We start from the raw sequence: 17,820 nt of genomic DNA, 5'->3' as shown, positions 1-17,820 counted from the left end.
CACCTCAGAGGTCAAACTCCAGTCCAGTTAGCAAGCTATATGGTCCCACTAAGTAAGGAAAAGGTAGAGTGTACAAATATTAGCACATTTGTTAGACACTGAATATGTAAAAAAATTATTATGAATCAAAATTATGAGGTTAGGTGGCACAATCACCTCGCAAAAATACAAATTCAGGGACTTGATTAATTGTCTTAAATGTGCACACATAGTGCCATTACTCTTCTCTGTGGTTTTTTCTTTGTTTGCTTGTTGCTTGTTTTTTGGTTGGATTTTTTGGTTTTGGTTTTTCTGTATGTGTATGTAATATTTGTGTGTTTTGTATTCTTTTGTTTGTTTGTTTGTTTGTTTTGAGGGTTTTTGGGGGTTTGGGTTTTTGTTTGTTTGGGTTTTGTTTGTTTAGTCTGTTAAGAGAAGAGAAGGTCCAGAGAATGGATCCTTCTCACTTTATTCTAAGATGACTGTAACTCACAGTCATTCTGAACCCTACATGGATGCACGTAACAAATTGCTGCTTACATTTCTGAGGAGGCTCTAGATCTTACTGCTTCTTGTTCAGTTTTCAGGCAAAACTTTGGTGCTTCATAGGAACAATTCACTATTTATTGTTGCAAATCCTGGAAGGGAAAATGTCCTACTTCCAGTAGCACAGAATTAACTCGGCCTCTGCTATTAGAATACTTCTCTATACATGCAGCTACATCCCTCAGTACAAATATGTACTAAGAATGCACAAAATGAGAGTTTCATGGTTTCAGTACTCATAGTGGAGGTAGGATTAAGACAGTAGTCTCAACAAGACTTCTCAGTTGTACGAAAGGCAAGAGTGATTTGAACTAAATTTTCCATACGATTTCTCTTTGTGCAGTTTAGAAAACTCCCTTGATGGAAGTAGTGTCAAACCTGGTGCACTGCAGTTTTAATTTCAAAAAACCCTGGCAAGCTTTGATAGGAGAAAAAAATAGTCTAACAAAGACCCATTGAAAGGTTTCATTATATTTCCTATGCAGTGCACATAAGAATAAGCTGCTCACACTCCTCTTAACCTTGCTGGAATTTATACACTTCTAATCAGAAAGGCTACATGTTCATATAAAGAAAGATGTTCCATTAGTACGCAAGATCCTTCCAGTTTAGTCTGCATTAAGTTTGAATTCATTCTGTTGGTATTAAATAAAAAAAAAAAATCCAAAACTTTTGAATATAGTTTATTGTGTTTACACAGAGTATTTTTTTATACTTACTAAGCATTGCTTAGTGTCATAACAGTTGTTACCACATATTGATGTGATACATCTTGTCAAAGGTCCACTTATGAACTCTATACTATGAGCTGACATTATACATTTGAATAACTGAAAAAGAAGTCTTGATATGATATAACACTTCAAATGAAAGGCTCAGTATTATGCTTTGACATAGGATGTCGTAGCAGCTGTGACGGGAAGAAGCCATTAAGATGGATCATGGAGCCATTAACACAAAGGTTTTTGACATGATCTATCTTAATAGCTCAATATCTATACTGAAATAACACATTTTATCATGTTAGAGATCCATATGTTAACAGCTCAAGAACCTCTACTGTATTGCTCTAAATATGTAAAGAAGAGCGCACTGCACACACGCAAACTTGGCTTGCTTTGCCTTGTTGAGGAAGGAGGACAGGGACCTTGCACTCCTCCCTGCTGCTTTTTCCTTCATCCTAAAGACATGTACTCCTTCCTAAGGGAGGGTTCTGGGCAGAGCACTCTAAGAGTAATTCACTCTCCCAAGAAGAATTGTAATTAGAGCTCCCACAATAGTTAAGCAGCTGGTGTTCTCTGACTGCTGCTTCATCAACTGCTCATAATTGCTTCATTGTTCCCATGTGCTCCCTTCCAGCTGATGGCTTCTTCCACCTGTTGTCTCTCATTTTACACTTTGAATGTGAGCTGTTTTGTGCAAGTTATATTTATACAAGACATTCTGTGATAGCTCACAGGCAATCTCATAACACAAACTCCCTTTACAAATGATGATGATGCTGGTAATAATAATAACAACACTGCAAGATGAAACTTGTTTAAATAGACTGTTTTATTTCAAGTAGCTTGCTATAAGAGGCAGCTGAGTTCATGTTGCACCCCAAATGCAAACACAAAGCTTTAAGGACATCTACTCTGCTCTTGGCTATGAATCTGGGAGACAATCAGGAAGTTGGAGGCTATGTTAAAATGTTGCCTGAAAGAGATTTAGAGTGGCAAGCTATGAAACAGTCTCTGCTTGATTTCTTGTTTGCTCTGCAAACCAGGACTTTTTATATGCTCAGACAAATGTATCAAAGAAAACTGATTCCATCATCCTTATATCTTCCCTTCTGGAATACAGAATCACAACGATTTTTCGTTGGTCCAAAGGGGGACAACACAAAAGATGGTTTTCAAAATTAAATGTGCAGATATTATGCCCATACATCCACATGTGTTAGTTCTGTAACCAGCTGCTGTAAATAGCTGATCTCTAAGTGCCAGAACATGAACTACAATGGACATTTTTAAGATCAACAGAAATATTACAAGTTTATCCATTTCTGTGACAATAAAGAAAGAATTGTTGCATTGACCATTAAGCAATGCCTTAAAATTTAACAAACTAGGAGCTTTTTGAAATTATTTGTTTGTCTCTTTGTTCTGATAGTAGATGTTTGGTAGATGTAGTTTAATAATTCTGGTATGGGATACAGCAGAATGCTATGGAAAAGATTTTTTCCACATTTTCAAAGCTTGGGTTTTTTGGGGTTTTCTTTAGTAGGATTTAATTTAATCTAATCTGTAGTAATTACTGAGAGTCTTTCTCTAGAAAGTGATGCTTGAAAAATATTTTTTCTAATTAATATTTAAAATTAAAATACCAACAAAGGAGAAATAATCCCACCTATACAGTCAGATTAATGTAACGATTAAAACACAATAAACAAACAAAAAAAAAAAGCAGAGCAATACTACTTACAAAAAAGCCTTCGCAATTTCCTCTTTGTGCCTAGAAATTACCATAGCCTCATATTACCACAGAGACCTGACAGTTCTAAAGTAGGGAAGCATATTAGTAGCAGCTGCTACCAATGTTCAAAAACAATGTTAAAAATATCTGAAATACCCCACCAAAATCCCCAGATGCTTCTTTTGTGGTCTGGAACAACCAACAGGTACCTAAAATCAGACTAGCTGAGAGTTCAATAGCTGATTTTTACATATAAATAATAACTGAAATGAATCATAGAATGATAGAATCATAGAACAGTTAGGGTTGGAAAGGACCTTAAGATCATCTAGTTCCAACCCCCCTGCCATGAGCAGGGACACCTCCCACTAAACCAAGGCTCTCTCCAATCTGGCCTTGAACACTGCCAAGGATGGAGCATTCACAACTTCCTTGAGCAACCCATTCCAGTGCCTCACCACCCTTACAGGAAAGAACTTCCTCATTATATCCAATCTAAACTTTTCCTGTTTAAGTTTTAACCCATTACCACTTGTCCTATCGCTACAGTCCCTAAGGAAGAGTCCCTCCCCAGCATCCTTATAGGCCTCTTCAGACACTGGAAGGCTGCTATGAGGTCTCCACGCAGCCTCCTCTTCTCTAGGCTGAACAGCCCCAACTTTCTCAGCCTATCTTCATATGGGAGATGCTCCAGTCCCCTGATCATTCTCGTGGCCTCCTCTGGACTTGTTCCAACAGTTCCATGTCCTTTTTATGTTGAGGACACCAGAACTGCACACAATACTCAAAGTGAGGTCTCACAAGAGCACAGTAAAGGGGCAGGACCAACTCCTTCAACCTGCTGGTCACTCTCCTTTTGATGCAGCCCAGGATACGGTTGGCTTTCTGGGCTGCAAGCGCACACTGCCGGCTCATGTTCATTTCCTCATTGACCAGCACCCCCAAGTCTTTCTCCGCAGGGCTGCTCTGAATCTCTTCTCTGCCCAGCCTGTAGCTGTGCCTGGGATTGCTCTGACCCAGGTGTAGGACCTTGCACTTGGCACGGTTAAACTTCATGAGGTTGGCATCAGCCCACCTCACAAGCATGTCAAGGTCCCTCTGGATGGCATTCCTTCCCTCCAGCGTATCAACCGAACCACACAGCTTGGTGTCATCGGCAAACTTGCTGAGGGCACACTCAATCCCACTGTCCATGTCAGCGATGAAGATGTAGAACAAGACCGGTCCCAACACCGATCCCTGAGGGACACCACTTGTTACTGCTCTCCAGCTGGACATTGAGCCATTAACCACAACCCTTTGTGTGCGGCCATCCAGCCAGTTCTTTATCTACTGAGTGGTCCACCTATCAAATTGCTGTCTCCCCAATTTAGAGACAAGGATGTCCTGTGGGACAGTATCAAACACCTTACACAAGTCCAGGTAGATGACACCAGCTGCTCTACCACTGTCCATCAGTTCTGTAGCCCCATCATAGAAGGCCACCAAATCGGCCAGGCAAGATTTCCCCTTAGTGAAGCCATGCTGGCTGTCACCAAGCACTTTGTTGATTTTCATCTGCCTTAGCATGCATTCCAGAAGAATCTGCTCCAATATTTTGCCAGGCACAGAGGTGAGACTGACTGGTCTGTAGTTCCCTGGGTCATCCATTTTCCCTTTCTTGAAAGTGGGGGTTATATTACCCATCTTCACCTGACTGCCACAATTTTTCAAATGTGATGGACAGATCATAGAATCCCAGGTTGGAAGGGACCTCCGGGAAATTAACTTCATCTGCAAGAAATTAATTTCACCTTGAATGTTTTGTTAGCTTGAAGGAAGTTGAATGGTGAAAAAAACTGCTCAGAGGAGTTCTCAAGTGACATCATCAAATTCTAAACAAAAAATATTGATTTTTGACCTCAGGATGGAACAGATGAGGTTCTTTAATGGTGTAATCCTGACTTTAATTTAATGGCAGAACCATTCTGTTTGAGTTATTTTCATAATATACTTGGGAAATGTCAGTCACTGTATTCACCCAGTTTGAGAAGAAATGTCTCAAGGTTTTCTGTTGGACTTATTCATCCTTCTCTACCCAGTGAATAAGCCTACCAGTGGCTAAAAGATTTGCTTATAATTCTGAAACCTCTGCTCTAGAAAAGGCAAAATGTAATTTTGAAGTTGTTTCTACACCTTCTATTCTCATAATTGCAATGCTGGCTGCTTTGTAGAGAGCATCCTTCTCACTACATTTTCCCCCCAGATACTCTAAAGGTTTTTTTTTTCATTTCATGAGAAGGGAAAACAAACAGCGAAGCATGGCAAATTCTTGTTTTGACAGCCAGTCCTATTTAACAGCCTATTGAGCCCATTTGCTGCTCACCTCCACTGCTGTCCATAGAGGAATCTGAGAATTAACATGGTGTTTTTCTCCAGACAAAGCTCTTAATTATCTTTTCTAAGCTCTGCTATGCTTTCCCACCTGTGGGGAAGAAACCTTACTGAAATTGATGTTTCTTTGGCCTGATGTTAATAAACCCTTTGTAGCTTTACTTCTGTTTAACTTGCAGGAGTCAATATAACACCATGTGCTAAAAGATCATGTTGATGCTTCCAAAATCTCGGGTGGGCACGTCGTTATTTAAGTCACACTTAGTTTGATCATTTAAACTGCAGGAGCTGTCTGTCAAAGGGTAGATTTCAGGCACATCCCACTGCTACCTTATTGTGTTTGAACTTTATGAGGCTGTACTGAGTCTGGTTAAAATGGAGTTAATTTCCACCATAGCAGCTCTCATAGTACTCTGCTTTCTATCAGTAGCAAAAAAGGTGTTGATAACATACCAGTGCTTCGACTACTCCTCAGAACTGCTCACACAGCATCAGAGCTATAACTTCAACGTTCCTCCATCTCATCAACGAGGCTGGGGATGGGCAAGATCTTGGGAGGGGACAGAGCTGGCACGACTGACCCAAAGTGACCAAAGAGACACTCCATAACATATAACATCTCCTCAGCAATAAAAGCCAATTGAAAGTAGCAAGAAAGGGGGACATTTGTTATTTACTACATTTGTCTTTCAGAGCAACCATTGTGCCTACTGATGCCTAGCTTCCTGGAAAGTGGCTGAATGTCACTGGCTGATGGGAAGTATAAAATATTTTGTTTTCCTTTGCTTTTGCATATGATCTTTGGTTTTGCTTTATTAAACTGACTTTATCTTGACCGCCTAGTTTTTTTTCCATCTTGTGGTCTCCCCCTTTGTCCTGCTGAGGATGAGTGATAGAGTGACTTGGTGGGTAGCTGATGTCCAGCTGAGGTCAAGCCACTACAGAGAACTTTTACTAATGACAATTTTATTGATGACTAAACAGCAGAATTTTAAACTCAGGCAATATGTAAATTATATGATACTAAGGTGCTAAATTCTTATTTTTGTAAAAACATTAGTAAGCAATATAACTATCTCAGCAAAAGAAATCAGACTGATTGCACTATGCTTACATAGGTGCACCTAGGAATGCCTCTGAATACCATATATACATACCAGAAGTGTCCCAATTTCTGAGTAAAACCCCAGGCACACGGTAGTCCTTTCCTGTGCTTTCATTTCCATGAGCACAAAAGCAAGCAGGTCTAGATAGGGGCCAGAGTGTCTTCCAGCTATGTCCTCAGGGAGCAGGGATACTAAAATGGGTTACTTAAGACATAGTACAAGGGTATACCTGATTGTTTGCAAATCATCCTAGTTAGTTTCCTCCCTTTAGGTTTATGTCAAAGACAAATCTGGCTGGAAGGGACTGTCCTCCTAAGCAGAGGAGATGTAAATTAGTTTATGGAATTTGGCCTTAGTGCACAGCTACACTTCTTTTCCTTAACAGCACAGACATAGCTGAAGAGATTTGACAAATATTTTATTTCTTCTGTAATTTTCTGAAAAATTTTCACTACAGTCACATTTTCCTGTGATTTTTTTGTGTTATTTTTGCCACATTCTGTTTGTTTTTCAGCAAGAGAAAATAGTATCACACAAACATTTCTCCTTATCTGCTAAAAACTAAGTGCACATGAGCATTCACCTAGAGTACTGCATTCGGGCCTGGGAAAGACATTGACCTGTTGCAGTGGGTACAGAGGAGGGCCACAGAAATGACCAGAGGGATGAAACACCTTCGCTATGAGGAATGGCTGAGAGAGTTGGGATTGTTCAGCCTGGAGAAAAGAAGGCTTTGGGGAGACCTTATTGTGGCCTTTAGTTCTTAAAAGGGGCCTATAAGAAAGATGGGGAGAGCCGGACCCGTTGTGATAGGATGAGGGTTGACGGCAATTGGACTGCTTCAGTTAATTCCTTCCTTCTTAATGTTGTCTTGCAGGCACTGACCATAATGAGCCAAGAAACTTGGAAGAAATAAAAAGTTCAAAATATTTAGTTGTTTTTTTTTTTTTTTTAAAGTCACATTCAACTTGAAAGAGTTTACAGTTCTTGGAATTATTTAGTGCTTATTGGTTCATTTGGATCCATGAATGCTCAGGTCTGATGAAAATTTGACTGTGGAATTGTAAAACCAAGAACTAAAAAACACACTATTTGTGGGCAGTTCTGAATAGCAGGGTGTCATTTTTCAGAAGTTATAACTAAGACTTCTACTTTTTCCTTCTATATCTGTTTCATCAGCCTGGTAAATTGAAAACAACTTTTTATTCTGCAAACTGACACTAACACAGGCAGAAAATGGTGCATCTTTGCCTCTTAGTGGGATAAGGAGATATTTAGGCCACTAACACAGAGAACCTCTGGGGAAAATCACACATCCTGAATTAAGGTAGATTACTGAGGAGCTGGAGTTGGGAACTGCCATCTGCAGACTAGGTCTGACTTAAGATGTGAACTGCTGTTTGGATCTACCTGTTTGTCTGCAGAAACCATCAGGGAGCCTAGGCTGATAAAATCCACTACCTCGTTAAGTTTCTGAAGTTCATTTGAAGAAGTGTGGGCTCATGGGTCCATCCTGGCAGACAATACTGGAGCACAGACTGACTGTGAGGCACAGGACATGGCTTTTCCTTCCTCAAACACACAAGGCTTTCCTTGTCTTTCCTTCCTCAAACCCACAAGTCTTTCCCTGTGTGTTGGGAAGGTGGCAGGGCTGCCCCCTGTTATTGCAAAGGGAACAGAAGGGGGACAAAGAGGCAAAGAGATCTACATTCCCCCCTAGGACTGCAGAAAAAAAGGGAAGGCATTTTTGATTAGAGCTATGAAAAGATGTTAAATACAGTATGAGTTCTTGACTAGAAAGGGGTGAACTATTCCCACAAATAATTTATTTGATGAGTTAAGTCCCGTTTAATAATCAATAATCCTACATATGGAGCTTGGTTGGTATTTATGTCGCCTGACTACACAAACGTATCTCATCATACAGACTCGACAAATAACCCTGCTTTAAGTGTGCTTGTAACTCATCATTATTTGCCTTTCATGGTGTGTGTTTTGAGCATCAAATTTTCATGGTATTGTTTTTACTTTTTTATGAGGTGCCAAAAACTTTTTTCAGGAGGTGAAAGAGAATTGCTGATAGTCTGGTGAACACTTCTGATAAAGCCCTCATGTGAGCACTCTCAGAGGAGAACTTCGTCGGGCTTTCCCTTTCTTTCAGCTTCTCAGTAAAGCACAACATTACTTATGTTTCCTCACAAGAAGCACAGTGAAAAAAATGTGAATACTATCAGAGAATATTTGCAGGTTTAATCTGTTTTACCCGCTTTTGTTTAGGTTGTCTTCATGCTATTTTGTGGTATTTTCATTCTGATACTTGTCTGATTAGTATTTCCTCCTAACACTGCATTCTTCTTCATATACTGTGACTGATACCAAAATGTTGCATGTAGATATTCTGTGGTTCTAAGCAAACCACTTTCTTTTGTCTTGAAATAAAAATGTTAGATTTGCAAGAGCAGCTGCATCCTGTCCTCCCAGGTTCACCTAAGTACAATAATTCTATGCAAAAAAATTTAGACTTGGTTTTACACCTGTTTTTATATATAAAGATAGAAGAATCATTGCTTTACTTAGTAACAGTTTTATTCTGAGCTCTCAATCTTTTATTGTCCTAATTAATAGCCTTGAAATAGGCTCCACTGTGACACAACATGCAGTTAGCATGCAGATTATACATTTTTATATCCAAGGCACGAACCCTCTATTTTCTTCTTAAGAGCTCTGTTATTCGAGCCAAGGTGAATCACCAGCTTTTATCTGCATCTCTTGACTGCTGCTTAAGAGGATTAGTGGCACTGGTTAGCTTTGCGAGGACAGCTAAGAGTAGCCAGATCAATTGCAGCTCATAGTCAGAAATCAATGAAATGTGTCTCAGTAAATCTGACTGATCCATGGGGCACTATCGAGTGCAATATCCTGTCCTTACTCTGTTACAAGATTAGACTCAGAAATAGTCGTAAGTGAGATTCCCTCTGTTCTTTTAAAACACTCTACAGTCCTGTCGCCATTCTGCAGTGAACTTCAGATGGATGCAGCAAAACCAGTGCCACCATGCAAATAAATGAAGCTTCAACCCTTGCGTCCTCTGCTGAGGGAGGAAGACAAAGATCATTCTAGCCTTGTCTGCAAAGAGATGGAATAAGGTCTGCAAATTTAGGAGTGGTGTCACCATAGCTAGAAACAGAAAAGCATATGCAGGATAGAGGGACAAACTGCAATCAGTGAAACCTTCACTAAATTTTTATTTCCATTTACTGCCATTTGGGATCTTGCCATAACATTGCTGAGGGGCTCTAATAACCAGAGGCCCTGAATACCCTTCAGAAAGGCAAGTGAAGGAAGAAAATTACTCTTATGAGTTAAATTTGCTGTGTAATTTTTTATGGTGGGGCTGCGCATAGTTGAGCACTTTCTTCAACCAGAGGGGTGCAGAGCAAAGCTCAGGCCAGCTGTGCAGTGCAGGCTAAGCTGTTCCAAGAGGACAGTGCTGCCAGTGAAAAACACATACCCTATGAGTCCTGATTTTGCACATTGCAAAGGCACAAACAGATACTTTACTCTGGCTGTGTAGTAGTGCAGCAGCTGCAGCAATGCAACCCAAGTGAGCGGCTGGTCAGCCCATCAGCTCATACACAAAGTATGGTTAGCAAAGGTGAGGAAAACTCAGGAAGAAGATAAAAAGGGGTGTAAAATGGTGTGGGATATCACCTTGCTGATAGCTCTGGGCTGTGCTAGTGTCAAATGTTAAGAAGGTTTTGTGAGGTGGTAGTTCAAAACTCTCAAACCTTTATGCTCCTTTAACAAGAAAAGCTACTTCTGCAGGATACTCATACCTGTCCGAAGGGAAATTTGTACCTTTATTTCTGGAGGATTGAGCATTCACAAACACCACTGTAGTCAGCAACAGCAGACACTGTTATACACTTTTATGTTAGACACTGTTCTGCTTAGTAACTTAATATATATACACAGGATTACATATTCACAAGATATCTGTGTTCATAAATAAGGGTAAAGAACATTTGCTAAAGCTCCCTTCCCCCAGTATTACCAGCACTGCTTAGCAAACAGTCTAATGAATGTAAATTACTGCTGGAATGGCATATCCTTTACTTAAAAAAAAAAAAAAAAGTTGAAATATTTTGTTATCTGATATACAGAGATCCATAAAACCAGCTATTAGCTTTGGAATGAGAGTACAATGTGGAGTTTATTAAATGAAGGAATACAACAATATTACTTTTATGTACTGTGTATTGATTTCCATGGTTAAGGATTAGCACACACATTGTAATAAGAAGCTCTCAATATGGAATCAGAGACTGCCAGCATGGGTGCAATAAACTTTTCAGAATGGTTCATAAGATTATACTAATTAGGGATAATCCGATTTGAACAATTTTTATCTTCTCTAAAAGTAATATGATGTCACTCTATGGGAAGAGTCACTACCCAGGCTCCAGGGATATACTAAAAAAACCACACACGTTATCTGTAATATTAAAAATTATGGTTGATCCATGAGACATTCTTAGATCTACCCTTCTCCTCTCAAAAGATCCACCATATAGACTGTTAAGCCCCCATAATTATCTCCCCTACTTGTGACAAGCATGGGCTAATCAGTCTCTGAGGGAGTTTTCCTGCAGATCATTGAGAAGCGTGTGTATGCTTCACATTGCTTATCAAGCTATTTTGTACGCAGTATCACATAAGAGCTGACAAAAGTTCATTATCCTCATCTGGACTAGAATAACTCCAAATTAAGGAAAACGAGATCAGCTTTTTTTTTCCTGCTTTTTCTTTTTATTTCCTTTTTCTTATTCTTTTTTTAATAGAGAAACTAAAAATATATCTAGCTTGCATTGCAACAAAGAAGATCTCAGCTAAGAAAAAAGCAAGCTAAGTTCTAGCTGACTTTAATCCCATATTAAAAGATTAGAAAAAACATCTGAAGAAATCAGAGATAGTCTAATTGAGGTTCTCGCCTTTAATCCTGTGAGTAGACTCCCCCTTGGATACCAAGATCTGTCAGTGCATAGTCTTGGGAATTCTCTAAGGAAAAATAAACCACGAGAAATGGACATACAACATGTTCTCTCACATTTAAAAAGAGAGCGAAAGAAAGAAAAGAAATCTCATAGATGGCAATATCAAAACCTATTCTTTCTTAAGAAAGAAAAAATAAAAGTGGTAGGATATAAAATGAAAACAAAGAAGCAGATTAGAAGAGCCACAGTTATTTCAGAAGTTCTTTGATAACACCTACAAATGTAACCTGAAAGCATACCAACTGGGTTGGTTCTGTTTCCCTCATTCAGATCAAAATGCCATTTGTATGAGTACCATAGTTTTTTTGCTAGTAATTGCATTTCCATCCAGCTACTTGCAATATAAGTGTATTAAAAAGAATCTTGCAATTAGTCTTTTAGAATTACATTTAAAATAAACTGTAGAAAACTACTGTAGAAGAAAACCAGACAGTAGGTATATATATTTTTATTTATATTTGTCTGACAAAAAAGGGCAAAATAATGTATAAAAAGAATGATTCATGCAAATTCACTGTAACTGCAAGCCCAATTTCATCATATTAAAAAGTTCTAAAGGAAGAGACACTCTATAACTGTGAAAAACAAACCCAGTAACATTATGCTGGTAATCAGTCAGTAAAGAAACACTATTTTGAAAGCAAGCGACTAATATGACAATCTATCTATTTGATTGTAAAGATGCTACTACAGGCTAGATTTTGAATTTAAACAATTGCACACCATGTTACTGTTTAAGTCACCATTGTTTAAAAACCTACACTTTCTTGAAAGCTTTTTTTTTTTTTTATATTTGATGATATCCCCTAGTAGTAGGGTTAAACACATTTTTTTAGTGCCTATTACATAGTGGACACATTGAGATGCACTCAGTTGATGAATAGTTATTCAATATTTTAGTAAAGAGAAAATTAAGAATTTCTTTATAAATGAACAAATTTAATAGCACTGTGTAAACCTGACCAAAGCTGAAAGAGTGAGATTTTAGAGCTGTGTTTTAAGGATGTATGTTTATGTAAAAACAAAGAGAAGAGGAGTAAAACATGAGGAAAAAAACCACAAAACAAAACAAAAAAGCCCTCCAAAACCTAATCAAAATGCATTTCAGTATGAAAAATCAAGGTAACATTGCAAGCAGATACAATAAACATAAAAGAGGTTCAGAACTACTATTTTTATTGCCTGGAAAATTACTGTGATTCATGTTTCTAAATTATGTAAAGATATATGGATAATGGAAACATGAACTGTATAAACATAAATGTGTTTGCCTTCCATTCAACATATTCTATATTAATATATAGCAGGGTTAAAACACTGCATGCTCAGAAAGTTTTCTTTATTTCGCCTATAAATAAATTCAAGACACAAGAATGTCATTCTGAAAACTTTAATACACAATTTAATATTTTATTAACAATGTTTAAGAAAAAGATTCATATGTTTCAGTAATCTTGTTACAAGGCACTACAAAATGTGGTAGGAATCACTGTAAGTCAGCAAGTTGCTACTGGTTGGTATAGACTGTGAACAAAATAAAACAGTCTAATGCTCTTATTTCAAAACTCAGGACAACAGTAGGGAGAAAAACCCCTCTAAAAGTGTCTGATCCAACATGGCTGGCATTAGCAGAGTTTGCTTTTTAGAAGGAGAGCTTTGTCTGTGTAAGATATATAAGAAGTGACATTGCAGAGTAGAAGAACAGCAGAACGTAAACCCCAGGTCTCCACGATCCTTGTGGATAGAATGAGTACCCTAAATTGACATTGACTTAAACAAGAATAGAAGGTACTAAACATGCGTTGAATTCAACAGTAGATGAGTTTCTCAGCACTTTGACAGATCAAGACCCCATGTTTTATTTTGTCTTTCATAACAAACAATGCCCTAAGGCAAGTACATACAGTAGGTGCTTTGCATAAAGTTAATTGTTCACTATACATAAAGATGACTCCTGAATTTTAATGAGACTCAGTCACATACTGACCCAGTCACATTGTTTTGTGGCGTGGACTTCTTGGTAGTTATCAACAGTACAAAGTGATTGAGTGAATGATTTTTTCTCATCTAAAGGTAGTGCTAAGTTTCATGAGAACTAAGCCCATGTGGGGCTGCATTAATTCTGCAAGGGGAGTGGGAAGGAATGTTGTGCTTTGATGACTGAAGCACATAATATATATTTTACTGTAATATCTGCTTGCAAGTTGTGTGGAAGCCAAGCCATCCCCATTTTCTTGCACAAGTCAAAGAATAAACACAGTGCACATTTTATACAAAGCAATGAGGGATTTCATTTGCTAGTGTTTGATTGAAGAACTATGTAGCAGTTTTGCATGATATAGTCATATTTAATTATATTACAGCATGCATATTCAGGAATATTCTTCCATTGACACTAGTAAATTTTTGGAGAAATTTCTTACAGGTATCTCTACAGAAAGCTAACACATTCATAATGAACCCATATTTCCTTTAGCAGATTTGATAGCCTATTAGAACTGCTTGCTTCAGTATGGTCTATTATCTGAAATCCTCCCTGCAATGATACTTAAGACCAGTGGCTTCAAACTAATATAAGGTAGCTGGGATGAAAACCCTCTGTGCACAGTATAATTCTAGTAAATGACAAAATAATTAAATAACACATGCAACAGACTCCAAAGGCAGATATTTACGGTAATGTAACACACAGTAATATTATGTGAAGAGGAGAAAAAAGCAGCTTCTGCTCTAAGATGCCTGCATTTATTGCTTCTATTGAAATGTCATCTATCAAGGCACATAATTTAATCTATATGTGGTAGAAGCATGACTCCTAGGAAAGTGGCTAGCGCTGTGACCATTAATTGCTGATGTGAGAGAAAAAAGATCTTCCATTCCGTTAAAATAAATACTCCAGTTTTGCCTTTGTGTTGGTGCTGATCCATTGACTAGGAGGCATTATACCTTTTTTACTGAAGAACCATTACCGTGGGATTGCCTTGGGCTTTTCAGATGATGAGGATGTTTGTTTAATTGAAGCACTTCTGGCAGTGAGGGGTGCTAAATTGAAGTACCATATCAGTGATATATCAAGTAAAGAGACTTAAAAAACTTACTTGTTTCTATAGTACTTGAAATTTTTCTTGGCAACCTTTAAGGCTAATGCAGGTAAAAAGTAGAGACATGGTGACTTGAATGCACATCTGAGGTACCGATGGAAGCTTACGGTGTGGAAAAAAGATATAAAGAAAACTTCGACAGATACCTTTGTTAAATATTTTGTAAAGATATCAGTTATTCATCTGCCTGTTTTCTTTCTCTCCAAACTAATAAAATTAAGTGTAGATCTCTTAAAGAGATGCTTTCAGATCAAGAAAAAAAATCTTTATGTAAATTATTTTCACATATATAAAAGATTTTTAGTGATGTAATTCCCGAAGCTCTTAATGTTCAGGACAAAGTTAATTTGTTTCGAACAATTTATTCTTGCTTTGTTGGTCATGAAGTGAACCCTTTTGAGTTATCAAAACATTCCTATAACGACCAATTTGTTGAAGAAATGACCATTATGACTCACTGTTTGGTTGGGTTTAACTGACAGGAGACAGATATATTAAACTTAGATGTAATGTTTATAAACACTAAAATGTTTCAATTTCTGCTCCAGAAGGAGGTGCCTCCTTCAGGCTGGCCTTCTGCTGAAGCCCTATGTGTGATCTGGCTCCTCTCTCTGTAACTACCACTTGATCCTAAGGGGAACCTGAATAGTTAGTTTGTGCTCCTATGTGTAGTTTTCAGTGATGTCTCAACAGCTCTAGCTAATTCTTCATCAGCTGGTACATTTAAAGCAAAGCACCAGTTTGATGGCCTAAGTTGAGACACAAAGGCAGGGCACTCATTAGTGCAACCCAATGGCCAAACCTCTTCTCCCTCATCAAGGTAGCAGCGCACTAACACAGCTTTCCTGTGCTTAGCCCTGGGGTCCAACAATTTGCAACTGAGTAGAGATTTTTTTATTGCAGTTCATAGGAACAGCTGAACAAAAACTAATGTGCATGGACAGAGGGAGGTCCAGTAAGAACATCTTCACTGTGGTGTTTTTGCAAGGCTAGGTCCTGAGATTAACAGCAAGGAAGGATTTCTACAAGAGAATGGACTGCCAGCAAGGGTGCACAAAATAGTACCCTGAACGTGTGAACTAACTGTTCTAATAGCTTGACCTGATGTAGCTTATAGTCTAGATTTTGAAGGCACAGGCATAGCCCCAGAAAGGGAGAGCTCAGCAGACAGAGATCAGTAGAAACACAGTTACTCTTTTTTCTCTGAAGAAAAATCAATATTATGTTTTTTGGATTTTTTTTCCCCCTTCTTTGGCTTTAGCATCTTGGTTCAGAGTTAGGAGCACTAATTCACCCACTTCAAAATGTTCTGAAGTTTTATTCACATACTTTCCCAAAGATGAACTTTTACCCAGTGCTGTGTGAAATCATTCCTTATTCCACTGAAATGTGAAAGTGCACCCAGAGAAGGTTTAGAGAAAAAGTAAGCAAAAGTTAAGGCTTGTTTAAAGAGGAGGCAGTTGAATTTTGCAACACCTGGCTTGACTTTTTTACTAGTGTGACCTTTTTATACTTGCATGGCATTGAAACATCTAAACTATAATACATGCATGTGTATTGCTCAAGATACGTTTTTCCTGCAGCTTGCAATGCTGGTGTTGCTTTTATAGAAATAAAAATTAAAAATAATATTAAAAATTGTCATTTTCATGTTTGTTCTGTTGATGAAATTGCTTTCTGACCTTAAAAACAGGTTCTAGATTTTATTTATTTATTTATTTATTTTGCTTTTGACTTCCAGGAATGACTGTAACTTACATACCTAGACTAAACTTTCTTTGACATCCTGACCAGACTACTGACTTTGTGTTTCATTTAATTGCAAGCACAGATATCTATTCCATATTGCCATTTTGTCCATTAGATATTTACTGAAGGTCTTTAAGCCTTTGATATCCCAATTTTTAGTAATTCAAATTTTATTGTTTTCTTTTGAGTAGAATTTTGTTCTGTCAGAATGAGATAAATGTGCATTTTCACAAGTTTATCATAGAATCATAGAATAGTTAGGGATGGAAAGGACCTTAAGATCATCAAATTCCAACCCGACTGCCATGGGCAGGGACACCTTGCACTAACCCATATCATCCAAGGCCTCGTCCATCCTGGCCTTGATTGTTTAGATGGTAGGTGTTCTTGTTAGGAAATTATAAATATTAATAACATTTTATGAAATTACACCATGGAACTAACAAGCTTGCTTTTTTATATTCTTTACATGGACATTATTTAGCCTCCTGTGAATATTCCTTTTCCTTGTATGTTTGTAAAATATCTTTCAGGAAAGTAAATGACTTGATAACTGTAGCCATACAGCTTGAAAAGTATTCCATCACCTAAATACTGATGCAATTAAAATAAAAGTGGTATTCCGAGGAAAATTACACACCTAATGATTTCTGGTGCTACTTGCTCTATGCAGACATCCTCAAACAGATGTAACACATTTGTTACATCAAACAGATGCAACAAAAATGGTGAATTTAAGATGGCTCTCTTTGCAGTGTTGAAAGAGTATTATGGTTTTAGGAAGCCATACCAACATCAGAACTGTAAAGCTGAAGTTTACACTCATTATTCATGCACACTAGACAGCATGGGAAAAAGTAAATGTATGAGCAAAAGACCCACAGAAATATTGTGGTAGCCTGTGCAATTGCTGGCGCTCATAGCTCTTTTTGCAGGAGTGTAGGGATTGATGTGCTAAGTACTGAAGAAATTATGCATTCATTTTCAGTTATTTTGGAAAACAGGAAGAGTGATAACAAGCTGCTTATTTTAAAGTATCTTTCACTTTTCTCTGTCCTCTTTACATACAAGTAATTTTTCTTTCTGTGTCAGACAAGGGTTACCCTTTCCTGCATCATTCTAAGTTTCTTTTCATTAGGTCTTTCCCTATTTTTACATCCTGAAAGGGCAAGTTACTGTCACAAAGCCCGGTTTATCTATTCAGAATCCCCTACTGTTCTTGCTTAGACAAGAATATTTCAGTGTTCAGTGGTTCGGTTAAGCTGTTCAATTACTCTACAGGTAGGAGACTACTATGCATGCCAAATGTCCTGAAAATTTTTAAAGTGAAATTGAACAGTAAGGTCAAAAGAGAAAGGATGCAAAAAATACTTGAACAACTTTTTCTCATGCTTCTAGTGAATATTTCACCGATTCATCTCTTAAAATGATCGTAGTTAAGGGAAGACTTGACTA

Source organism: Neopsephotus bourkii, unplaced genomic scaffold, assembly GCF_033783945.1.
Source record: "Neopsephotus bourkii isolate Nb327-2 ecotype Australia unplaced genomic scaffold, CSIRO-AGI_Nbou_v1 NB_1394, whole genome shotgun sequence".
NCBI lineage: Eukaryota > Metazoa > Chordata > Aves > Psittaciformes > Psittacidae > Neopsephotus > Neopsephotus bourkii.
The sequence above is the reverse complement of the archived record's forward strand: the minus strand, read 5'-3'. Positions refer to the sequence as shown.